General features: G+C 41.9%; 1 protein-coding gene across 6 annotated transcripts in view; it reads left to right on the top strand.

Annotated features, from left to right (window-relative positions):
* Positions 1-21,878, top strand: part of GRID1 (glutamate ionotropic receptor delta type subunit 1) — a 696,635-nt gene that overhangs the window by 328,481 nt on the left and 346,276 nt on the right. The window lies entirely within an intron of this gene.

Here is a 21,878-nt window from a genome sequence, read left to right as displayed (position 1 = left end):
AGGCATTCACTAACTCTCTTTGCTAATTTTTAGGGGTCACTTGGAGCTATGGGAGGAGGCAGAATTAATCTTGGTAAAAGTTGCCTTCCTTCCTCTCCATTTGCTGGATCAAAGCAGCACCCATGGGTTCCGTCCTCTGTCCTTATAATTATAACGTATATTGCTTTATTTACCTGCTTAAACTGTTGTTGTTGTTGTTGTTGTTGTTGTTTAATTGTTTAGTCATGTCCGACTCTTCATGACTCCATGGACCAGAGCACGCCAGGCACTCCTGTCTTCCACTGCCTCCCACAGTTTGCTCAAACTCATGCTGGTAGTTTCGAGAACACTGTCCAACTATCTCATCCTCTGTCCCCTTCTCTTTCCCAACATTAGGGTCTTTTCCAAGGAGTCTTCTCTTCTCATGAGGTGGCCAAAGTATTGGAGCCTCAGCTTCAGCATCTGTCCTTCCAGTGAGCACTCAGGGCTGATTTCCTTAAGAATGGAGAGGTTTGATCTTCTTGCAGTCCATGGGACTCTCAAGAGTCTCCTCCAGCACCATAATTCAAAAGCATCAATTAAACCATAAGCATCAATTAAGCTTAAAAAAACATCAATTAAGCTTAAACTGTAGCACCTAGTTACAGCAAGTGTGTCAAATCTGCAGACACTGGGCTGTATATGCTATTCCACTCTTGTACTGCAGCTCCACCTAATAAACCCCATGGTGTTTTTGTTTTGTTTTTCCCAGCCCCTGCCTGGCATACTTCATACAGCCCATGGGCTGTGACGTTGACAGAAGCCACGCCGTGGATAAAACTTGTCTGTACAGAATCCATTTCAGATGCTCTCAGTAGCACAGAGATTAGAGAAAGGGGATGCTGTGAACGGTCCATGTTTGCCTCTTTAGATGTAGTGTTTTGGATATAAAACTGATTATGATGCTGGTGCTCAGGGTTTATAAATAGAGCTTTGAAAAAGAAACCTTTAAAGATAAGATGCAATTGTTGCAAACAGGGTTAGAAGCCAGATTGCATCTGATTATCCTATTATGTAATTTGTGCATATCAAATGTCTGAAATAACAACGACAGAGCATGGATTCCTCCAAGTCAGGCTTAGCTTGCTGCTTCATGCACAGATCACTGCTCTGCTGGTTTTTAAATCCTGGATCTTACAGTAAGCAGAATAAGCAAAACAGTTGTTGATCAGTGAGCTTTGTGCTCTGCAGGAACTCCAAGAGTCTCTTTCCCTCCAAATTTTCTAAAATGAACAAGCATCAGCCATTTTCTACAACACTTGGGTTTAGCCAAACCCTGGTGGAAGAAAAGGGCAATAATTGGCGCAGGCATTCGTGTGTAGGATTCTAGGAATTTACCTCTCTACACAAAGTCTTTCAAAGCAGTCTGAAGGAAAGGGCATAATATTTAGATTTAGAGTTGTCATTACTTGTTCCTAATAGAGAGGTTGCATCAGTCTCTTTCCAGATTGTGTCTCTTTCAGATCTGTTTGTAATTCCCTTTAGTATTGTTTCCAAATTAATCTTTTGGTTTTTTTAATCTACATGAAAATTCCTATTTAAGTATGTATTTAGATCCTTTTCACATGTACTACTGGCAAGCCAGGTGCCTCCCATCTTATATTTGTGCATCTGGTTCTTCTTGCCTGGTGTTTCCTCCCTAAGTAGAAAATATATTTAATGGCTGTGGTAGGCTTCCTCAACCTCGGCCCTCCAGATGTCTTGAGACTACAATTCCCATCATTCCTGACCACTGGTCCTGCTAGCTAGGGATCATGGGAGTTGTAGGCCAAAAACATCTGGAGGGCTGAGGCTGAGGAAGCCTGAGCTATAGAGGCAAGATTTAAAGTTACTAGAGTAGCTTGCTTCAGACAGGAAGTGAATGAATTGCCGTGCATCTAAGGAAAATGGTAGGGCACATTCCTGATAAATAAGACAAATGTATTCTTTGATTTCGTGATGATATTGCATATTTGGCTCAGTCAGTGCATATCATGTAAGCAAACAAAAGCGCCAGGCCTGAGCTTTCTTATGCCATTTTTATATCCGCCCGTATATATTAGCTCCACTGGAACAATTTACCCCGGTGTAAACATGAAAGACATTCATTCTGCTGGATGGAAATGAGACTGGCACAACAAATAGTGTTCAAACTTGCTTCTGTGCTCTGTATTGCTCAGTAGTTATGCTAATGCTGCTATAAATATCTATGCATAGGTGGGCATTGGAACAGTGCATCCTCAGACATTTACATTATTGAAACAGCTAGCACTGTATTCTGAGTACTTAATGAGTCCAAGGACACACAGTTTTCCACAACTCTGTCATTTTCAAATTCATTTCCCCACATATCGTTTACCTGAATCTCAACCAGTTTGTATATGCAGCACTCTTAACGGCAGGTAATCTTTCTATACAGTACTTTATCTTCAAGTATAGCTATGGGATAGTATTTAACTAAGTTTTACTTGTAGAGCCTTTGAAATTAATGGACCTAACTTTGCCATGTTCATTAATTTCAATGGGTCTATCTGGGTAAAGCTTAATTGAATGCCACCCATGGTGTCCATCTGTGTGTGCACGAGAGAGGGCATTGACACAAACCTTTAATGGCACAAGTTTTGGTTCCCCACAGCATTGCATGATGCATGTGAATACCCAAAACATGTTGCTGAGGCCAATCGTGTATGTCTTCCTCTCTCCGCTGTCACCTACCTCTGGCAGTGATGGATGGGTTAAGATCTGCATGATGATCCATCTCACATGGTTTGGTTCTAGTATTCACAAATATCCCAGTGGCATAGGATCATATCATCCTAACAACTCACACCTATAATGAGCAATTGGCACAAGAGAGCATTTATCTTTCTGATAAAAGCTCTTCCCGATAGAAAGGTTGCATTAATGCCACTACTCATACTTTGCATCTTTGTAAGTAAGGAACACAAGCTACTCTAAAACCATTGATGATCAACTGTGCCTCATCACTCTTTGGGGAAAATACAAAGGTACCAGCCAGGAAGTAATTTGATTAAGATGGCTTAGAGTGTTTTTCCTCAAAGCTAGACATGTCCTGCTTTCACAGCTTGTCCTTTAACTGGCTACAATTTTGGTTTCAAATATCTCTTTGAACTTTATCTGATATCGCTGTCCATTTCTGCTCAGCATGGTCTTTCAATGCATTATTTCTAAAATCTATCTGTCTTTCCAATCTCTTTGTTGCCTGCTAACTTTCTTTGATTCTGGCCTTTTCTCTGTTCCATCACTTTCTCGAGTCTTGAAAACTATTTGTCTGGAGTTGCTATAGTACTCCAGAATGAGTGTATTGTGTGTTGTTCTGCCTCTCTGCACCCTGTCCCACCAATTGCCTGCCCCCGATCCAATATAGATAGCTTCTGATACATTTCTGTGTGGATCTATAAAGTCTCAGATGCCTTATTATCTGCATTACCCCTATTGCTTGCTGGCCTGTTCTCTCTGAGTGCTTCAGCACGACCAGTGTTGATGGCCAGATTGTGTTGTGTTGATAGCACTGTAGATTGTGCCATGCCAGATTCTGGATGACACAAAAAGTCGGTGATGCTCAACCACATCCTACAAATCCTCAGGCCTGGTTCTTCAACAGAGCAACTCCTTACTTGGGTAAACAACTCCCAAATTGACCACTGCCATTTACTGGCATGTCAGCCCATGCAGCCCACCTGTTTTCCAGCTTATCACAGTCATAACTTGTCCAACCAAGACCCCCAAGCTCCCTATTCCTCCATGAAGGCAACAGTAAAGAAGATATCTCTCTGTACAGAGTTAAGGCTATTGTGACATCAGCACTGAGTGGGCCAATCGTCTTCTGCTGCCCTTTCCCTCCGTGTGTTGGAAAATTCTGAGCTGACAAAGGTGAATTTGGCCAGAGAAACAACTGAGTAACACAGTGTGCACTTTGAGAAGGTAGGGTCATGTATTTCAGGCTTATGAATAAAAAAGGAGAAAAACCCTTCTGAATATTATGAAAAGACCAACCCACCTCTAGTCCACATTTCAATATGCATTGCTATCATTTTGTGGGCATCCTGCCAGTAGAAATGTAATGTGAGTGCTGTATATAACTGGGTGACCTTTGAAAAGGCCACATGGGAAGATTAATATTGGTGACTGAATGCATGGATAATTATTCTTGTTGTCATTAATTATTTTACATGAGAAGGGGTGGACTCTTAGAAGTATGCAACAAAAGCCATAATGTTATAGCCTGAGGCAGAATGTTTTATAATTATAAAGCCAATTAAAATGTCTCTTACCTTCTTTGTTACCTCTTGTGGGTAATGAAGTGAGATTAAATGGATAATTCCAAAATGTACATTTTCAGAAGAAACAGATTTTCTACATGTGTTGACAACATTTTGGTTATTTTAAGGAATTACTTTATTATATATTTGACAGGTCATTGTATTTCATGGCTTTCCCCTCCCTGTCTTCCGCTGATTATATTTCAGTTGAAACTTAATCCCCCTAGATCATCATGACACAACCTTTCTTCCAGAAGCCATAATATAGTGTCTGTCAGAAGAAGAAGAAAATTCCTCTCTCTGTCTCTCTTTTTAAAGTGATTATTACCTTACCATGGAATTATTTTTTCAAATTAATTTTGCTAAATAATGCTTCATCTAGTTGTAATCTAAACGAACCCAGGATTATTTTCTTGCATGCAAGATTATTCGTTATATACTGTATTAGGAAGCCTAGGTGAAAGATATGCTGCTATTGTTCTTGCTTTTCATGAACTTGACAGAAGCAAAAGATTTCCTTACTCTTTTCTGACATCAAAAGTTACAAGAATAAGGTGATTAGGTTCATTTTCTGTTAATGAGTTAATGAAAATATGTTTTCCCTGTAAGCTTTGACATGATTTCGCCTTTGTTCTGGCAAAAGGGAGAAGGCAAATAGGGGTGCAAAGGCTGCCAGGGAGGGACAGTTACTTCATGTCCTTTTGATGTGTTGAACTGCAGAGGTAGCCTCCCATAGAGAAACACTCAAGGGCCATTTGCATTACTTGAATTCAGAGTGCTGGCTTATAGATGTGTTGTTTTTTTCTTATTAAATCATGAATATTACAGTGGTACCTCCGGTTAAGGACTTAATTCGTTCTGGAGGTCCGTTCTTAACCTGAAACTGTTCTTAACCTGAGGTAACACTTTAGCTAATGGGGCCTCCTGCTACCGCCGCGCCGCTGGAGCACGATTTCTGTTCTCATCCCGAACCGAAGTTCTGTTTTAAAATAACTTTTAAAAACAAAACATATTATCCAGAAACATATCATCCTTATTTCCCCCCATTTTTCCTCCCTCCCCCTCCCTCCCCTCCCTCCCCCCACAGAACCCACCCACCCCCACCCCCAACTTCCCTCAGTTCCAGTCTTTTTAACACAAATAGTTCCAGCTGGTATTCTGGGAGGTCTGATGCTCAAATGTGAATAAATAATAATAATAATAATAATAATTTATTATTTATACCCCGCCCATCTGGCTGGGTTTCCCCAGCCACTCTGGGCGGCTTCCAAAAGAATATTAAAATACTGTGATACATCAAACATTAAAAGCTTCCCTAAACAGGGCTGCCTTCAGATGTCTTCTAAAAGTCTGGTAGTTGTTGTTCTCTTTGACATCTGGTGGGAGGGCGTTCCACAGGGAGGGCGCCACTACCGAGAAGGCCCTCTGCCTGGTTCCCTGTAACTTGGCTTCTCGCAGTGAGGGAACCGCCAGAAGGCTCTCGGTGCTGGACCTCAGTGTCCGGGTAGAGCGATGGGGGTGGAGACGCTCCTTCAGGTATACTGGACCGAGGCCGTTTAGGGCTTTAAAGGTCAGCACCAACACTTTGAATTGTGCTCGGAAACGTACTGGGAGCCAATGTAGGTCTTTCAAGACCGGTGTTATATGGTCTCGGCGGTTGCTCCCAGTCACCAGTCTGGCCGCTGCATTCTGGATTAGTTGTAGTTTCCGGGTCACCTTCAAAGGTAGCCCCACGTAGAGCGCATTGCAGTAGTCCAAGCGGGAGATAACCAGAGCATGCACCACTCTGGCAAGGCAGTCCGTGGGCAGATAGGGTCTCAGCCTACGTACCAGATGGAGCTGGTACACAGCTGCCCTGGACACGGATTTAACCTGTGCCTCCATGGACAGCTGTGAGTCCAAAATGACTCCCAGGCTGCGCACCTGGTCCTTCAGGGGCACAGTTACCCCATTCAGGACCAGGGAATCCTCCACACCTGCCCGCCTCCTGTCCCCCAGAAACAGTACTTCTGTCTTGTCAGGATTCAATCTCAATCTGTTTGCCGCCATCCATCCTCCAACCGCCTCCAGACACTCACAAAGGACCGTCACCGCCTTCACTGGTTCTGATTTGAAAGAGAGGTAGAGCTGGGTATCATCCGCATACTGATGAACACCCAGCCCAAACCTCCTGATGATCTCTCCCAGCGGCTGCATATAGATGTTAAAAAGCATGGGGGAGAGGACAGAACCCTGAGGCACCCCACAAGTGAGAGCCCAGGGGTCTGAACACTCATCCCCCACCACAACTTTCTGAACACGGCCCAGGAGGAAGGAGCGGAACCACTGTATGACAGTACCCCCAGCTCCCAGCCCCTCAAGACGGTCCAGAAGGATGTTATGGTCGATGGTATCAAACGCCGCTGAGAGATCCAGCAGAACTAGGAAACAGCTCTCACCTTTGTCCCTAGCCCGCCGGAGATCATCAACCAGTGCGACCAAGGCAGTTTCAGTCCCGTGATGAGGCCTGAATCCCGACTGGAAGGGATCCAAATAATCCTTCTAAGCTACTGATTTATAGTGGGCTTTGAGTCCAGCAGTAAAATTGTTCCATTGTGGTTCACTTATCATGCCTGCAGGTTCTTGGGGAGGTAAGAACTCTTCTGAGATCCCCAGAGCTATGGCACCCTTAAACTCATGACAACATGCCCTGCTTTTTATGTTATACATTGGAAAAAGTTACCAGATGTAACCATAACATATGGTGTTGGGTTGGATGAGGGATAAGAAGCTGGAATTCAACCTGGATAAGACAGAGGTTTTGTGAGTTTGGAAATTGCCCGAACTGGATGAACTGTTAACCCAGTGCTGGATGAGGTGACACTTCCCTTGAAGGACCAGGTACTCCTTGGGTTTTGGGGTGCTCCTGTACTCTTCTTTGTCTGGTGAGACACATGTATGACCAGATATGAATTATACTAGGTTTATATGCCTGCTGTGGCTCTAGCTAGAGCAGTCACACCTTGTCTCTGTTAACCATCTACTAGATATCTCCAATCTTGACTGCCACAATGAACTTTCTATAGGGCTGCCTTTTGAAAACAGTTGGTGCAAAATGTAGCCACCCAAATGCTGGTGGTAGCTGGAAAGTCCAAACACATTACAGTGTTTTTGCACCAGTTGCATTGATTACCATATCTGAAGGAGTGTCTCCACCCCCATCATTCTACCCGGACACTGAGGTCCAGTGCCGAGGGCCTTCTGGCAGTTCCCTCACTGCAAGAAGCCAAGTTACAGGGAACCAGGCAGAGGGCCTTCTCGGTAGCGGCACCCGCCCTGTGGAACGCCCTCCCACCAGATGTCAAAGAGAACAACAACTACCAGACTTTTAGAAGACATCTGAAGGCAGCCCTGTTTAGGGAAGCTTTTAATGTTTGATGCATTACGGTATTTTAATATTTTGTTGGAGCCACCTAAAGTGGCTAGGGAAGCCCTGCCAGATGGGCGGGGTATAAATAATAAATAACAAATTATTATTATTATTATTATTATTATTATTATTATTATTATTATGGCCTGATTCTAAGTGCTAGTGTTAACTGTTAAAGTCCTAAATGATTTGGGACCAGGTTATCTTAAGGAATGCCTTCACCTGTGTGATCCTGCCATTCACAAAGAAAATTAAGAAAATTAGTTTTGTTGGCAGGCATGAGATACAGGGTCTTATCGGCTGTGTCTCCACAGTTATGGAAGTTTCTTCCAATAGACTTACACTTGGCACCTTCAGTGTAGACTTTTGAGAGGGTCTCGCTGCTGCCTTTCTTAAGCGTGTTAGCTTTCTCCTTGGAATTGCAGAATCATCTAACATTGCTTTGTGATGGTTTGGCTCTTCAACTATTTTAAATAAATAAGTGAAGTAAGATGTCAATGATATTTTTAGGGTATGTGGGGGGAGAGATTTAAAATGTGCAGCCCATCTGCCCAATTGCATGGTATAGTTTTTACAATTAATACCAGATTTTTAAAACTGTGAAAATTAAAAGAAGAAAATGGGAAAATATTAAAGACAAACCTATTTGGCAAATGTGATCAATATTTTTTTCCCTTGTTGGCTTTATTGGCTGCTTGAAACTCTCTTAAAAATGTAAATTATAATATATTAGTGATTTTTATATCCTTGTTTCTTGCCCCTTGCCTGGGAACTTGTAAAAGAGAAAAACTATTAATAACCTTTGGCTGACCTGAATTGATTGGCACTGAGTCATGGCTGTAACGGGACAAAAATAATAAGGTGCAAAATCAAGTCATCACTCTGGACGAGGCATCAGCATTTTGTTTGGTCAGTTATGAATTTTTAAGGAGTGGTTTGACAGCAACAGCTCCCAAACCAAAAAGATGGCAGATTGCATTCTGTCACCTAAGATATATTGCCAGAGAGAGAAGAGAGGCTGGGGTTGTGTTGGCATAGCTATGATACGAACAGTAGCCACAGTGCATTACAGAGACGTTATTGGATGGTGACAATGGATATGATATGCTTTCTGCATGGTTAATTCTTGAAAGACTCTCGCTAAATTTGAAGTGTCATCAGAAACAAAACTCAAGAAGCAAAATGTAGTATAATTTCCTGTGGGAGATAATATATTTGTCATTGACAGAATTTTGCAGCTGTGGTTCTTCTTGGATTTCTTGTTTGTTGCTAGCGGTACTAGATAAAGGCCTGGAATGTCATGGTGTGAGGGACGATGTCTGTCAGTGAGGCTCCAGACCCTTCTTCTCTCTTGTCACTGATCTACCTCAGCTCTCGCCTTTTTCCTCTTCTCCTGTTTCAGCCCCTTGAGAGTAGCTGAAATTCCCAGTTCAACCCAAATGAGCTCTTTGCCTTGGCTATTTGATGGACTTTGAGTGGAATGCCTCTGCATAACTTTGTCCAGAGGATTTATTGCATAGGTACGTTAAGTGCAAAAGAAATAGGTCCAGTTGCTTTTTGGGTGTGAGGAAAACTTGTAACAATGTATTGCTCTCTCTGCTTAATTCTTTTTCATATGGGAATAACAAAGTCCATCAAATATTAGTTTGAGTGAGTGCTTGGCTCCCATTGGTGCCAGCTCGCTGCCACATTAAATTTTCCAGAATTTTCTCTCAGAAATGAGAGCCAAGCAAGTTGCTCAATGTCTGCTACCAGGTAAGACTGCTGGGGTGCAGTCGGCAAAGCTGTTGGGGGCATCAGTGGCTAGTATGCTGAGACAATGAATGTAACTTCAAGTATCAAATTACTCTGCTCTTACACAGTAAATATTCATTTGAATAATGTTTGCATAATATTTTGAGAACTTCTGAATGAATAAATATTTCATTAGTTTAATGTGATTCATTAGGCATTGTTTTAAACCAGAAAAATAATCCTCAGGTTTCCATGTATTTGTCTGCATTAATCCTCAATTTCTTATTCTAGGTGTTAAATATTTTCCCCCTTTTTTTGAACTAATGTGAAATATTGGGCTCAGCTATATACATTTTTTGCATCATCATGGAATGCTGCTGCCATCAGTACTGGACTATAGTTAACATGATCTGAGTCCAGGCTTGGCTTCTTTAGGAGCAATCAAATTATGGCTTGTTTTCAAGAGGCTAGGACTGTTTCCCTCTCAATTAGGCATTTACAACCTCTTGGACCCAGACGGACATCCTCTGTCTGCTAGATTTAATAAAACATGAATGGGAAGGGTTGAGCATAGAAATGTTGTCCAGACTCTACCAAGACCTTTGTTCACATGCTCAGGCTCCAATAGGTGAAAGTCACCCAACAAAATTGGACCAGGTAGTGCCCTGGACACCCGTAACCAATGACACCACATTAATTGTGAAGTCAAAGCTACTCCTTTGATCACCTTTCCAACAAAGGGCCATATAGTTAAAGCTATGGTTTTCCCAGTAGTGATGTATGGAAGTGAGAGCTGGACCATAAAGAAGGCTGATCACCAAAGAATTTATGCTTTTGAACTATGGTGCTGGAGGAGACTCTTGAGAGTCCCATGGACTACAAGAAGATCAAACCTATCCATTCTTAAGGAAATCAGCCCTGAGTGCTCACTGGAAGGACAGATCGTGAAGCTGAGGCTCCAGTACTTTGGCCACCTCATGAGAAGAGAAGACTCCCTGGAAAAGACCCTGATGTTGAGAAAGATTGAGGGCATAAGAAGAAGGGGACGACAGAGGACGAGATGGTTGGACAGTGTTCTCGAAGCTACAAACATGAGTCTGACCAAACTGCGGGAGGCAGTGGAAGACATAAGTGCCTGGCGTGCTCTGGTCCATGGGGTCACAAATAGTTGGGCATGACTAAACGACTAAATAACAACAAAGCTACTCAATTTCAGTCAGATTTTAAAAGGCCCCATACACCTGGGGGGGGGGGGGGACACAACTTATTCTGGATAAGGACACAACAGTGGAAAAGGTTCATTACTTCAGTTTTATGACTGCCACAGTGAGTAGACCTATGTTTCATTGGCATCAATATGTGTTTTTCTTTACCAGTGCTACTGCCAGCTCAAGTGTATATGAAGTAGCAGAAGAGGGCCACTGGGATGATTGTATCATCTGCATGAGTTGCCTCTCCATTCTAGGGAGCAACTAGAGCTTTGACAGAAGCACCAACTATACCAGCCAGGAAGTCCCCCCTCAGAAATCCATCGGAATCCATTAACCTCAACAGGCAGTAATGAAATATTTGCTAATATTGTGGAGAAAACATTTAATAGATGGTTCTCATGTTTATTTAACTAACATGCAAGGCCTATGCCTAATAGGGGAGAAACATAGGCAGCTGCTCCTCCTAAGGGTCGCATACAGTTTGGGGGTGGGAGGTCAAGGCAGGTGGGAAAGCTGGACTCCTGATGGTTCCAGCACAGTTTCTCTCCTGATGTCAAAGTAACTTGTCCAGCATGGGCTACTGGTCATGTGACATTTGCTTCTTTGCCCCAGGCAGAAAACTACCTTGAACCAGCCTTGAAACCATGGTCTGCTCTAGCTTGAAATTATATACAGTCAATGGGAGCATTTTTATTATGGACGAACTTTGGAAGAATATGTTCTTGTTTAAGATTCTTGTTTAAGATTCGGTAATTTTATCTATTTAGTAGTGTTACAGCCTTGTACAAAGCATGCTGTCCATGTTTTTCTTGTTTCTTTTTCTGAGGGAAATAGCAAAACCCACCAAATCTTAGCTCAGTGGAGTGTCCATAATCACTGTTGAATTTATATTGCATGGTGGATCTTCCTCAGAGGTTACCTACCATGCATAACTCTGGGGTGCCATGTATGGTAACAAAGCCCAGTATGTGATCTTGTGTATTGTAAATGCAAGAACTATCCTATTTCCTGAGTCTTATCAATGGAACCTTCTGTCCCTCCTTTGGAATAACCACATGCAGGGTACTGAATAGAAACTGTAAGTCATTGGAATTTCTATGTCTTGCACTGAAATCAGAGTACAGTTATTGTAATGTGAAATGTTTCTTCTCCCTCCCCCTTTATCTCCCCCTGCTCCCAGTTGCAACCATCCATAAAGCAAAACAATGTAGGCAAGCAGGGAAACTCGGTGCCAAACTGTGCTTTCCAAAAGTAAGAATGATCAGCTTTACAAAACTCGGCACAACTATAATTCAGCTGTATAGAAATATATTCAGAAACAAATATCCCATAGAGATTTTTTTTTTAAAAAAAATATTACCAGTAGATGCAAATACAATTGCTTGGAAGACCACTGCTGTGAATTGTCTACACTGGTGTGTTTCAAACTATGATGAAAACAATGGTTTTTTAAAACTAAGTTTTTGAATGTAATGTGTCTTCTGGTTGAGAGTTATTGTGGGACATTCATAGAATCATAGAATCATAGAGTTGGAAGAGACCACAAGGGCCATCGAGTCCAACCCCCTGCCAAGCAGGAAACACCATCAGAGCACTCCTGACATATGGTTGTCAAGCCTCTGCTTAAAGACCTCCAAAGAAGGAGACTCCACCACACTCCTTGGCAGCAAATTCCACTGTTGAACAGCTCTTACTGTCAGGAAGTTCTTCCTAATGTTTAGGTGGAATCTTCTTTCTTGTAGTTTGGATCCATTGCTCCATGTCCGCTTCTCTGGAGCAGCAGAAAACAACCTTTCTCCCTCCTCTATGTGACATCCTTTTATATATTTGAACATGGCTATCATATCACCGCTTAACCTCCTCTTCTCCAGTCATTAGATTCCAGCACATCAGAAAAGTTTACATGAAATAGTCTTTCCAGGAAATATGTGTAATGACTAGAGTCCTATTGCTCTCACAGGCATGTTTGGTGGGAATGTGGAAGGGGGGGGGGGCTTCTCCCAAAATTTGAAACTCCCTTCCTAAAGATACTAGACTGGCTCCCTCCTTGATGTGTGTCCCCCCCCCCCCAATGTCCTGATTTTGGGGGTGAAAATGTTGGCAGGTATGCAGGATAAGCACATACCCTCCAACATTTCTCCAATGAAAATAGGGGTATTCTACTCCATAATATTTTACTATTTATACCCTGCCCTCCTGACTGGGTTGCCCCAGTCACTCTGGGCAGCTTCCAGCTTATATAAAAACATAATGAAACATTAAATATTTTTTAAAAACTTCCCTATACAAGGCTGTCTTCAGATGTCTCCCAAAGGTTGTAAAGTTACTTATCTCCTTGGCTGACAGGTCATATAACTCCATACCCTCCAACATTTCTGCAAGGAAAATAAGGACATCCTACCATAGCCTCCAACATTTATCCGATGAAAATAGGGACTTCCTAAGGGAAAGTGGGATATTCCAGGATCAAATCAGAAACCAGGACGGCTTCTGTAAATCCAGGACTGTCCCTGGAAAATAGGGACACTTGGAAGGTCTGTAAGCAGCCCAAAATTGTTGGGCACATGGTCAGGAAAGAGCTATTGGTGCCCAACCTCTGCCGCCTGAATTATTAGAGAGGACTGCAGGGTTGCAAACTCACTGTTCCTTCTTCTGAGGTGTTGAAGTTGGCAGAATGAGATTTTATTTGTGTACGAATTGTGGTATTGTGGATTCTAGGGCACCATGCCACAATTATTTTTGAATGGACAAATGTCAGCTATTCTTCTAGATTCTGACTGTTTATTTCTGAATGATGCAATTGATAGGTGCAGAGTAACTCCATTACAACCTGAAACAGGCTTTGCCATTTCTTGTTTTCTTTTTAGTTATCAACATGTTATTGTTGATAAGACATTGTAAGTAAAGGCAACAGGGTCTAGATAGAGTTATGGAGAACAGGAGATATATATAGCCTTTGAACATTAGGCCAGGCAGGCAGAATGCAATTGATATTTGTTACTATTTGAGTTCTTTGACGGTGAAACAAATTGGTAGTTTCTCTGCCTTTCCTTTGTCAAGAGTTTTCACATGTCAACAATCATCAGATGGCACAAAGACTAAGAAAAATGATTTTTGGAAGTAGAGAAAGCAAGCAAAGATGGAATGAAGGCCTATTAAAGACTTTAGGTACAAGGCAAAGACTTTATAATCACTATCTTTAGCAGTTAGAAGAAGAGTCTTGAACAGAAGCCTGAAGCCGCTTTGTAGAAAGACGAATCATTTTTGGCTACCATGGGTGCAAAAATGATTGTATTATTTTGTACTTTTATTGCTTTCCTGCCAATCCTGTTCTGATAACAGCCTTGCTGAATTAGGTGAAATAAGTGTATTTACCGGAAAATGGAATTATAGCTTGGATCTACTGTTACAGCTTTTTGATGAGCTGTATATAGTGCATTAAAAATGTTTTTATTTTTTTCATTCACAAGCTATTCTTGTCATCACATGAACAGCCCTCACTGGTGTGGTTCTGATCTCAATTTCTTGGTCTCATAGACCATGGCTTATTGGACCAGAACAAATCAAGTGCCCATGTGCTTGCCCCTCACCTCTCTGACCTTAGTTTGAAGGGAGAACTAGTTGGGTGTGACATGGAGACGTGGTTTAAAATACTAGGTTATCTTTTCCATAAAGGTAAAGGGACCCCTGACCATTAGGTCCAGTTGTGACCGACTCTGGGGTTGTGGCACTCATCTCGCTTTATTGGCCAAGGGAGACTGCATACAGCTTCCGGGTCATGTGGCCAGCATGACTAAGCCACTTCTGGCGAACCAGAGCAGCGCACGGAAATGCCGTTTACCTTCCCGCCGGAGCGGTACCTATTTATCTACTTGCACTTGACATGCTTTTGAACTGCTAGGTTGGCAGGAGCAGGGACCGAGCAATGGGAGCTCACCCCATTGCGGGGATTCAAACCGCTGACCTTCTGATTGGCAAGTCCTAGGCTCTGTAGTTTAACCCATAGCGCCACCCGTGTCTATCTTTTCCATAGCTGGGTATGTAAGGAGGGGAGAGGAGAGGAGAAAGTGTATAGGCACAAGGCTTGTTCCTGGTCTGACAAAACATGGCTTATTGGGCCATGATTATGTTTTACATGGATAGGGGTGAGCTGGGTGATGGTGGTAATCCATTCTAGAGAACTGGAAATTTTTACCATTTGAGGAGTTCAACTTCCCCCTTTTCACCTTGCTGAAAATGCCACATTTCTCTCTTTCCCTTTTCCTCTGCTGCTGTATAGAATGTAACATTTTTTGGGGGGCGGGGATTCTGCTTGTGATATCACACCCTACAGAATACCATAGGGTGGTGTATATCTCGAATGTGGGAAATGGATATAGGATTAAATCTGTAGATTTAGATCTAAACCTCTTATCCTATGTGTGTGGGAGAAATACAAAAAGAAAAATGGGCTGTGAAGCCATTTTAGCAGAGTAAAGCACTTACAAGTTTCACAGTGTATTAAAACTTAAGAATTGGACAGTTATACATTTTTATCCCTTTCATTTGTGGTCTGTTGACCTCCACCCCCATTGCAGAGAATGAACCACACATTTTTAGTAAGATAAACAGAAAAAGGGCTTACTTACATTTCAATGCAGGCAGCATATACAGCAAAAGTACACACAGAAAAATACTTACAGTTTAATAAAAGTTGGTAGTCTTAGCTAACATGGCTGAAAGCAGGAACCGTGGCCATGCACAGCTGGTCAGCTTAGAGGCATGGTGGAAAGAGAGTCTCCTCACAGGCAGAAGAAAATATAAAGGATTGCCTCATCTGGTACATAGTTCCTGCCTAGAGGAGGGAAAGGAAGTGACCACACAAAGAGGGTTTCTTTGTGAAGTTCAAGAACTCGCTGTGTACTAGTCCTTTTCTTATCTGTATTTTGTACCTTGAAAGTTGAACAGAATCTATTTCGGAAATCCATTCAACTTCCAAAATGTTTGGAAACCAAAGCGCCACTTCTGGTTGGCTTCAGGAAGTTCCTGCAGCCAATCGGAAGCCACGCCAGATGTTTGGCTTCCAAAAATGGTTCACAAACTGGAACACTCACTTCCAGGTTCTGATCGTTTGGGAGCTGTTTTGTTCGGGGAATCAAGGCGTTCGGGATCCAAGGTACGACTGTATCTGTGATTTTGGCTGCAAACACCACATAGAAGGGAACAGAGTTTCTATAGAGTGTAGGCTATCCTTTTCCATGTGGAAATTAGTGCACACACTGGGCCCCAAAGCTCCCTACACAACACTAAGTTATTGTTTCCAGTCTATCTTTGTAAATATGAGAACTATGTCCTTTGTTTTGTAAAGTTTGCCTTTCCCTCAGATTCTACAGCTGCTGCTGAGTTCTCTTGGTGGCCTTGCTCTATGTTCTGCTGCACCAAGATGTTGCTGCATATGTTTTGCTGAACATATATGGCTGCTCTTCCCTTGCTGCATAGCAGGTTTGGGGAACCTTTGGGCACCCAGATGTTGCTGAACTGCAACTCCCTTCAGCTCCAATAGCCAGAAAAGACAGGAGTGTCAAAGGGCCAAAGGATCCCCACAGCTGCCGTCTAGTGATTTAACTGGAAATGATTTTGTAGTTTTATACTATTCTTGCAATAGACCTTCAGAGTTCTGGAGAGTTCTGATTGAAAGTAGATATACAGACAGACTTGGACAAAGAGAAGGCACACTCTTTCTATTCCTTATGGAGATAGTTGAAAGATATCGGTAGGTACAAGAATCTGTACAAACGGCTTTTACTGCTTCAGCCTTATCTGTTATATAAAGCCAAGTTGCCCAGTTCTGAACTACATGTGATAATCTGAGTGAATACCAACCCCCCCCAAAAAAACATCCTTTTTTGTTTTGAAGCTGGAAAGAAGGGATAAGTTCTGCTGGTACTAAGCACTGTGCTGGAATAAAGCACTGAATAACGTGACAGGAAAGTGAAAGGACATTCTCACTTTCTCTCTGCTACAAGGAACTTAGCAGGAGACAACTCCGCAAATCCTGTGTAAGCCACATTTTCTTTATAAATGGCATCTAAACCGAATAAAATATACTGTGTGTGAAAGTAAAAGACTACAAGAAGGCCTAGCTTACATGTGGTTAGATTTCATCGAGACTGCGGTTTTTATCTGAAGCTTCTTTCAAAGCTCAAATGTTATCGCTCTTTTGAAAGGCATAAGAAATTTGCCAATGGAAAGCAGTTTCTGCAGATGTGTAGACTCTGGTTCTGTAGGGTTGCTACCTTTTAACCTGGTAAATTGTATGGCCAGTCCAGTCTGTTGGAAATCTAGATGGTTAAAAACCAAACTCTTAGAGTTGAAGTTTCACGAAAACTGAAATACAGAAACACAGACAAGCCTAAGTGTCTGAACATGAAGACTAGAGAAATTATTAGAAAGTTGATCACCTCAGAAGGGAGAATCGAGGGATACATATTCTACATGATCTTATTTAAACCAGGAATGGGGGGAGGGTTTATTCCATGTATAGCACATGTCAAACCATTTGTAATCTTTGAAAACACACGTGTGAAGGAAGAGAACTTCCACCCATTTTGTGTTGGGTATTTGGTTGTAAAACATGGTTTCTAAAATGGTTGCTTTTTGCTTTAAAGCGTAGGATGGTCAAAGGTTCCCATGAGAGTTAAAAGTACAAGGGGTTGTTTTGCTCAGGAAATTGCTCACAGGGAGTCAAGGTCTATGTTCAGATGTGAAAAAGAAAGATAGAGCAATACTCTACCTTCCTCCTAATTGGCTAAAAGGTTGTCAGGGAGGAGTGCAAATAAGCTAGAAAATAAGCTAGAAAATAGAGTGGGCTAGTCAGAAGTTTGCTTAGTCAGGAATCTGAAAAGTTGGAGTTGAGGAGCTGCAAGAGAGAGAGAAAGGGTTGGAGCACTTTGTAAGAGAGCCAGCACCCTGGAAAGTGTTAAATAGCACAGTTATTATTGTATTATAATTTTCTTTATATCACACTTTCCTCTTAGAACCCCTTAGAACCTGGACTCCAGGTGGCACACAGAAATTTAAACAAACACAGATAAAACTTTAAAGTTAACAAGAAGAGGATGGTTTTGCTGGTTTGCTTGCTTCCCTTCCCTTTCATGGTGCAGGTAGCAGTGGCATCCGGAACCGCCTCAAGGGTGTTTAAATAAATTGTGCCACATCTGTATATTACAGCGAACTATCTAACCCCAACTCTCTTCTGGTTTTAATTAGCTAAATATTATGTACTGTTCATCATGGTACAGCATTAACTGAAAGTTTCTCACTGACACGAGGCGCACAGAGCTATTTTTCTCCGACAGATAATTTAGCTGAATCACTTATTGGGTGACTCTACATCGTTTACTGATTTAAGCTTTTACTTCCACCACCTTTTCTTATTATGCCTTCCATGACATATCATGAATGTGCCAGTATGATATTTAATCCTGGTACACAACCTGCACAATGATTCACTTTATTCTGGTATGAGAAGGCTGGCTGTAGTCACATTATTTTGAAATTCAACTCCCGTTCAGGCATTTATCAATGTTTCATCTTGTAGAAGCCAACCATCCCCTGCTTTGCAGAAGATGGATTGGGACGTTCTGCTGGATCTCTGGGTGACCTGACGTAGCTTAGGAGGCATTTCTGACTCACAGCTGTGTAATAATAGCATTAACATCCGGCACTCTCAAATTGTACTGCTGAAATGGAGGGAGATAAGTTCACTTCACTTCTGGTAGTTAAAACAAATTACTGGGCTTGGAATTCTTGAATTCAAAGCATTTGACTTCTGCACCCAGCTCCAGTTGGTGGAACGGGGCCCCAAAACAGCAAAGTAGATCCTGTAAGCTTGATTCCCCCCCCCACTCCTAATATACTGCATGTTCTGGGTGATCCCCCTTTTTGACTAAAAAAAGGGAGGGAAAGGGATATGTGGCCTAGGTGGAAATCTGAATTGGGCTTTAGAGAATTGTCTTTGGTGGTAGTAGCAGAATGAAAGCAGGTGAAGGCAAGGCTCAGAAATTAGAACAAGGTGGGGGCAATCTTCTCTGAAATACTTACTTGTAAGGCTGATTTGTGAGATATACTTTGGTCTGTTGGCTAATTCAGGGGCTGAACCAAAGGAACCAATTTGTGTATCTGTCAGCCTGGCTATGGCTTTTTCTTCTCTTTCCTTTTCACTGAGGGCCCTTGTGGAACCACAGTGGCACCAATTCCAGTTCTGTTACATGAAATGTTCAGTTGACTGTTGATCTTGCTTAATTGCACATTCAGTTGCTAAAGTAATTCAAATTTCAGCAGGAATGCCATGTGTGATCTCTGTCAGTGTCAATCTCCCTAGCTCCATTTGTGATGCCCACATTTGGCTGACTCATGCAGTCTACCTGAGAGACTCTCCCACTCAGAATTTTCTCTATGAACCACCCAATTGTACACTTCCATACTGTCTTGGGAGCTTTCTCTCACTCTGAGTCATTCTAATTTTACCGTTTTTTTCCTCACTACTTCTCACATCCACATAATGGGGTTGGGATAATGGCTCTCAGACCGACGTTTACATGAAAATGAGAGCAATCTTACACTGGGTGATCCTCTCAAACTACTTTGATCAGCATTCATCTTTTTACCCAAAAATAGCCATCCTTTGTCACGCTGGGAATGCCTACATACTTATTGTCGCATGCTGATAGGGGAGGAAAATGGATGTCTTCAAATATATTTCGAGAATAGGTCTATTAATCTCTAATCTTCCTTACATGGGTATGCAACAGATGGCACTCTGATGTCATTGGAAAGATAAAAATAAACCAGAATTAGAGTCACAAATGTTGACTTCTTTTTTTTAAAAAAGCAACTATTTTTATACAAATTTTGTGGGTGGGTGTGGGTGTGCATGAACTCTGGAGATGAATAATGAGGCAAAGAACGAAGCAATTTAACAATAACCCCCTTGCTCCTGAGTTGGATCAGATCCCCCACAAAACTTTGGGTCACTCTGAAATTCTTGTATTTCTGTACCCTATAACTTTGTTCCCGTTTAACTCTACATTTCTCCAGGTCTATGGGATTTGCAGTGTGAGGCTGTCCAAATTATACCTTCTATGCTTGGCAGGGTTTGGGTTTGATAAGGCAGTGTAAAGGACAGTCTGCATATTTATTTTAAAAAATTAAAGGAGTTGAGATTCAATCAAATTGTGGCTTAGATAAAACATAAACAGCTTGTGAAGGTGCCATCTTGTTCTTTGGGGGTGGTGCAATAGCACAAGACTTCAGATTATTCATTGTGCAACATGTTAAGAGAGCTGTGTCTGAAATGCTACTGGTTCCAGCACAGCATCATTCATTATAGAAAATGTTAGATGAACAATACTCCAGCTGCATACACACTAACCTGTTTGTAGCACAAAAACATAGTGCCTCTCGATTTGAAATAATTCATGGTCATCCTCAACATGCTGCTTTCAAACTAGATTGATTCAAGAGCCCACCATCCATAAGAGTTGGTGTAGTTCCTTGACACATGTTTGCAACCCCTCCCCCCTTGAATATGTTATCCATGCCTTTTCCTCCCTGCACATGCCGCAGGTGAATGAAGATGGGAGTAGTGATTGTGAATTTGGTACATATCCACCTATGGCATCCTTGGATAGATCTCGATACCCTCCCTCCATTGCTGGGGCCACCAGAATCAATGGGTAATGAGGTTTTCTTTTCAGAATGAAACCAGTTTCTCAAGAAGCAATTTCCATTGGCAAAATAATATGTAGTAGATTCAGATTGTGTATGGACTATGTAAAACAACCGCAATCGCTTAGTCTCCATGGGTTCTAGAATACAATGTTGTGTGAATGCAGTTTTGGTATCATCTCTTTGAACCATTTGTGTCCTGTTTCATAAAACCACAAGGCCAACTGACAGAGGAATAGCCTAACATCTGGAAAAGCTAATTTCAGGTTCCTCTGATATTTTCTGTAGGCCCTAGGCTTTCGTAAAAGTTGGACACATTCCTAAAAAGTCAGTGCACGTTTTAAACATTTCGCCCCATGCATGTATTGTGGGATCTTTTATTTAAGGTTTTATAAATGTTCTTTATAAAGTTCTTTACAGAATGTTGCCAATGTCTATTGATGGAAATGAAATAGCTGGAGGTATTATTGTAAGTCAGGGCTGAAATGCATTAGCAGAACTCAATTTATAATTTGTTTCAGGGCAGGCATTTTACATAGTATCTGCTTTCTTAATCCCTGCTGGCTCTTCCTAACATTGTTAGCAGCCCACCAAATGGCTCACAAAGACTGTGCAAAATAGATATTTCTCTTTTATGGGCAATAGGTTCTGATTCAATTTGCGCCTGATTTTGGTTTTGAGTTTTGTACAGAAACAGCCTACTAATAAATAGAAATTATGCCAACTATGACCCCCTTCAGTTTAATGCATGCTTGGATCTTGGAAAAGCAATGAATTATAGCAATAGTCCATTCAGAAAGCCCTGGAATAAATTGGAACGGAGCAAATTATTTCCAAAACATACAAATATTCACCAAGTTTCAACTTCAACTGTCCCTTTTTCATCAGGAATACCCACTATTTCCTCTTACTTTATGTTGTCCCTCCTTTTGATGTGTTGTTATACAGTTGTTCATGTGACCTGCTAGAGTCTTGTAAATAAGAAGAGCCTGCAGGATCAGTGCAATGGTCAATCTAGTTCAGCATCCTGTCACAGTGACCAAACAGATGCCTGTGGGAAACCATAAACCTCTTGCGGTTTCCAGTAACTGGGATACAGAAGCGTTACTGCTTTTGACCGTGGAGAGAGAGCATGAAATCTGCCTTTTTCACAACTGCCACACTGGATTGACATCTTCACTGAACTATCCACTAGGATCCCAAGGTCTTGTTTTTGGTCAGTCATCACCAGTTATCATCCATGAGCATACATGTGAAATTAAGATTGTTTTTTACACTCATGTTACACTTTCTAACATTACAGTGGTACCTCTGGTTAAGAACTTAATTCGTTCTGGAGGTCCGTTCTTAACCTGAAACTGTTCTTAACCTGAGGTACCACTTTAGCTAATGGGGCCTCCCACTGCTGCTGCGCTGCCGAAGCACAATTTATGTTCTCATCCTGAAGCAAAGTTCTTAACCCGAGGTACTATTTCTGGCTTAGCGGAGTCTGTAACCTGGTGTCTGTAACCTGAAGCGTCTGTAACCCAAGGTACC

The sequence above is a fragment of the Podarcis tiliguerta genome, assembly GCF_965153285.1.
Source record: "Podarcis tiliguerta genome assembly, chromosome: 5".
NCBI classification, from domain to species: domain Eukaryota; kingdom Metazoa; phylum Chordata; class Lepidosauria; order Squamata; family Lacertidae; genus Podarcis; species Podarcis tiliguerta.
This window is presented reverse-complemented; position numbering and strand designations above follow the sequence as displayed.